Source organism: Blastomyces dermatitidis (assembly GCF_000003525.1).
Source record: "Blastomyces dermatitidis ER-3 genomic scaffold supercont1.14, whole genome shotgun sequence".
In the NCBI taxonomy this organism is placed as follows: Eukaryota; Fungi; Ascomycota; class Eurotiomycetes; order Onygenales; family Ajellomycetaceae; genus Blastomyces; species Blastomyces dermatitidis.
In genome coordinates this window covers 1075610-1080973 of record NW_025544787.1, presented here as the reverse complement: position 1 = coordinate 1080973, position 5364 = coordinate 1075610, and positions in this window count along the sequence as shown.

Here is a 5364-nt window from a genome sequence, read left to right as displayed (position 1 = left end):
AAGATTAATAAGATCTCTTCTAAGTAATTAATAATAGAATCTAAACAGCACTGTGATAGCTTCAGTGTAGAGAAAGTAAAGAAGAATTTCAAGTATTCTGATTCTTCACTCACTGTAAAGAAATATTAAAAAAGATTTGATAAAGATCTCTATTTCAACTGCAGAGCTGATAATCACTATGTCAGTGATTATAAGAAGCTGAAGAAGAGAAGAAACTGAGAAGATATCTTCTCAAAGTTAACTTCTCTTCTGATAAATATATTCATAGAAGATAAAGAAGAGAAAGAAAAGAATTAACAATTCTCATATCTCTGAGTTTATATTACAATCACAATGTATACTCTGAATAAGAAGATATTAGTAAGATGTCTACTTAACTTCAGAGCAGATATTAACTTCATATTCTATTTCTTTTCTTTAATGAAGAGTTGAAAGAAGATAGATTTATCAGATCATGCAAAATTTACAGATGAAATGAAATATTATCATTTTAACATAATTCAAGCAAAGTGTGTGATCACAGACTCAGAAGAAACCTTCAAGAAGAGCAGTCTACTTCTTCATACAGTCAATATCATAGATGAGAACATCATTCTAGATCTTCTATGATTGAGAGAAAACAATCCTCTCATTGACTGAGTCACTCAGGTGTGACAGTACTGTCTCACTGATGAAGAGACAGTAATAGAGAAATCTGAAGAGTTTCATTGAAAGAATCTTAAGAAAAAGATTGAGTTAATATACTGCATAGCAGGTGACTGAGACTTAAAGACAGATGAAGAAGTCATCATTCTCACTATAAGATTAGCAGCAGTATCTGTCATTGAAGATGAATATACATGACATCTCTTTACAGATTTTAAGAATGTCTTTTCAGAAAGAAAAGCAGTGAAGTTTTCTAATATCAAGATATAATATAAGATTCATCTTGAAGACAGTGTAACAGTGCTGTACAGATCTCTTTATAACTTATCTGTAAAGAAGTTGAATATTCTGTGCAAATATCTTGAAGAAGCACAATCAAAGAACTGAATATATTCATTAAAGAGTCTGACAGAGATGTCTATACTCTTTATATCTAAGAAGAATAATAGACTACATCTATGTATAGACTACAGAGACCTCAATAAGATGATAGTTAAGAATTACTATTCACTATCATTGATTGATAAGATGATTAATTGATTATCTAAAGCAAAGATATTCTCAAAGATTAATATACAGAATATCTATCATAGAATCAGAGTTAACAAAGATAACATTTGAAAAATAACTTTTCATATCAAGTACAGCAATTTTGAATATCTTGTTTTATCTTTTGATCTTTGTAACACTTCAGCTATCTTTCAGATCTATATAAATGAGACACTGCAGAGCCTTGTCAATGTCTCCTGCATAGTATATCTGAATAACATTTTAATCTTCTTAAAATCAGAGAAAGAACATGATACTCATATTTGAGAAGTATTGAGTCACTTGAGACAGTATCAACTCTATACAAACACTGAAAAATGCTTGTTCTACATGTAGAAGATTGATTTCTTAGATTATATTATTAGATTGAATGACATTTCAATGAACAGAAGCTGAGTCTCTGTCATTGAGAACTGATCAGCATTGCAGATGTACTGCAAGATGCAGGTATTTCTAGAATTTATAAATTTCTACAGATAATTCATCTATGTATATTCACAGATTACTGTCTCTCTTACAGATCTGTTAAAGAGAAGTGTGAAAGACAGGAAAACAGAACTGTTTATTCTCATTCAAGACACTGTACAGATATTTGCAGAATTGAAACAAGCTTTCACAGATATTACAATACTGAATCATTTTAATCCTGACTTATTCAGTCAGTGTGAGACTGATGCATCTGAGAATGAGATCTGTGAAATCTTTTCACAGTTAATACTGAAGACCTTTCAACATTGAAAGAATCAGAGAATAATCATCTCTGAGAAAACAGATAATAAATTGTCTGTGAGAGAAGACTTTTTCACAGAGTCTACAAGACACTGTGAATAAAGATCAGTGACCTTCTTCTTCAAGAAGTTATCACTCATGCAGAGAAGATATAATACTCAAGATTAGAAGATATTAGTAATTGTTAAATTCTTTAAGATCTGATGACATTATCTTCAGAGTAGTAAGTACTCAGTGTAAGTTCTCACTGATTATGCAAATCTGCATTACTTCTTGATAACAAAGAGCTTGACAGAATGTCAAGTCAGATGAACAGAGCTGTTTTCAGAGTATGATTTCTATATTCAATACTATTCAGATCAGCTTAACCTCACTGACACACTATCTAAATAACCTGATTATAATATTATTGATGCAGAGAAGAATTCTATAAAAGAATCTCTGACATCACTGCAGAAGAAGCTGGCTGCAGAGAGTTGAGATTCTCTAAAGCTCAGAAACAGCACTGAAGAGACAGCTGTGCAATTCAGTATAGAAGATAGAAGAGAACTCAGATTCTCACAGAGAACTGATACTGAAGATTATAAGCTTCTTATATTATATCTTATAATTATTAAATTGATAAAGAATGAAACAGTCTACAATCTTTCAACTTAACTACTTTTAAAATTCATTGATAAGTTATAGAAGAGAAATGTCTCTACTGCAGCTTAAATTCAGAAGTTGAAGAAGAAAGAGTTTAGTTTAAACTTGAAAGAGATAGACTCTGAGTAAGACAGTGCTGCTAAGAAACTAAGTCACTAATAATTAGAAGAATGTGAACTTCTACTACTAAATAATTCAGTCTTTGTCTCTTGTAGCAGAGTGATGTATCAGAAGTTATTGAGAATTCATTATAATAATTTTCATACAGAGTACTTTGAGTTAGAGAAGACTGAGAAGCTTCTAAAATATAAATATATTTAGAACAATCTTCAGACAGATGTCAAAGAGTATGTTAAGACTTATAATATCTATCAAAGAATAAAGATTCTACAGTATAAGTAATACAGTGAGTTAATATCACTGCCTGTTTCAAAGAGCTCATGACAGAATCTATCAATGAATTTCATAGTTAATCTGCCAAAGTCAACAAGAGTCAAAGAATATGACTTGATTTTGATCATTATTAATTACTTTATAAAGATAATCAGATATATCTCTACTTATAAAAAGATTAAAGCCTCTGAATTAACTGATCTATTTTTAGATATCATCATTCATAATCACAGTACTCTGAAATCATTAATAACAGATTAAGAATTCCTCTTCATCAGCAAATACTGATCAGCTTTTTACTATCATCTTATAATAAGACATCTTCTCAGTACTGCATTTCATCTGCAGATCAATGATCAGACTGAATATCAGAATCAGATACTAGAACAGCATCTTCAAGTATTCTGTTTATATTATCAGAATGATTGACTCAAATATCTTCTAACTACTGAATTCATATATAATAATACAAAGAATGCAATCTTAAAGATATCTTCTTTCTATACTTATTATAAATATAATTCTTTATTACTCAGTGATATCATGAATAACATTTCAAAGAAAGAAATAAACAGTCAGAATATCAGACAGATACAGAGAATGAAGTATTTCTCAGTATCAGAAGTAAAAGCAAGATTGAAACTTTTGAATAAAATTCATGAGAAGACAGTGAAAAGTATTCATTATATTCAGAAGCAGTAGATAAAATACTATAATTAAAAACATCTTTCAATGAAGTTCTTAATAGAGAATTAAGTACTACTTTCAGTAAAGAATATCAAGATAATAAGACTGTATAAGAACCTCAGTGAGTAGTGACTAGAATCTTTCTCAGTAATAAAAGTGATAAGTAAGCAGATATATGAGTTGAAATTACTCACAGAATTGAAATCAATTCATTCTATTTTTCACATTTTCTATTTAAAGCTCTATAAGCAATATTCTGAAGCAGAGCTGTCTCAGTCAGATAATATTAAGATTAAGAGTGATACTGAATATCTTATGAAGAAAATATTAAATAAGTGAATATATTACAGTAAGCTTCAATATCTCATTAAATAAGAAGATTATTTATTATCAGAGAATTCATGAGAATCACTTGAGTATTTGAAAAATACTGAGAAAGAGATTGTAATCTATGAGATGACTAGTAGAGACTGCTCTATTACATGTCAGAGATATTGAGTAAGAAATACTACTTAAAACTTCTCATTTTTCTCAAAGAGTTTTTTAGAGATAATCTTATAGTAATGAGTCAGTGTCTTATAGACTCTGTAGCACTCTTCTTCTATTTTCTCTCAAAGAGTTTTTAGAAGTTTAATGAGACTACACAAGTGTAAAATTCCTGAAGTGATTAGAGAGAAGAGATATTTGAAATCAATAAAAAAGATTAATATTAATTAACTCATGAGCTGCTGCTATTCTAGTGAGACTGCAGCTCACTGAAAAAGTAAAAAGAGAGAATCTCAGAGTCTACTTACTAACAATCATATCTTTATCAAACTCATTCTTCATCATTGAAGTCTTCAGTATCAGTATCTTTGTCTGCTGAGAAGTTAGCACTGTGACACTGTAGAAGAGCATAAGAAATGTATAAAATATTAACTTATTAACTTACAAAGCATCTCAGTCATCTGCTTCAGTTAAAGTAAGATTCTCTTTAATCAGTAATTGATCTCTGTGACACTTTCAATAGCAGTATCAGCTGATTTCTTCTTAAGATCAGTCATTCTAAGATGTTTTTTTATCTCAAAGATTCACACTTTCATCTTCTTTTACAGATGAGTAAGAGAGATCTTCTCAGTCTTGATAGAATCTATCAATACTTGAAGCTCTGAGATTCTCACTCTGTACTGCTTGAATATCTGAGCTTCTTGTCAGAGCTGACATGACATCTTCTTATAGAGTAGATAATACTTACAGAGAAATAGAAGTTATTGTTACAGATATAACAGAAATAACAGAAGTGAGAGAAGAGATAGATATATAAAATCCTCTTCTTCTTCAGCTGCTTAACACAGTGTAGATAAATAGTAGTGTCAGTCAGAGACTGCACTGAAGCCTTCTCACAGAGAGAAGATAAAGAAACTGTGAGACTCTGTGAACTCAACTCAGCAGTATTCTGAGCAGGGCTTGAGCATGCTGTGAGAGAGGAACTTCAGATTGAGCTTCTCAGAGTCACTGTTCTCAGAATCAAGCTCTTTTCAGATTTCTCTCTGAATGATCACACAGGGTTATACATCACTGTATTGACTGAGAGGGGAGGTGGCATCACAACAGTGATGAGAGAAGCAGAGAACAGACTGAATATAAATGCACTAACTGGCAGAAGAGACAACATCTCACTGCAAGACACAGTGACTATCATCACAGTTATAAAAGAAGCAGAAGAAGAAGAAGATA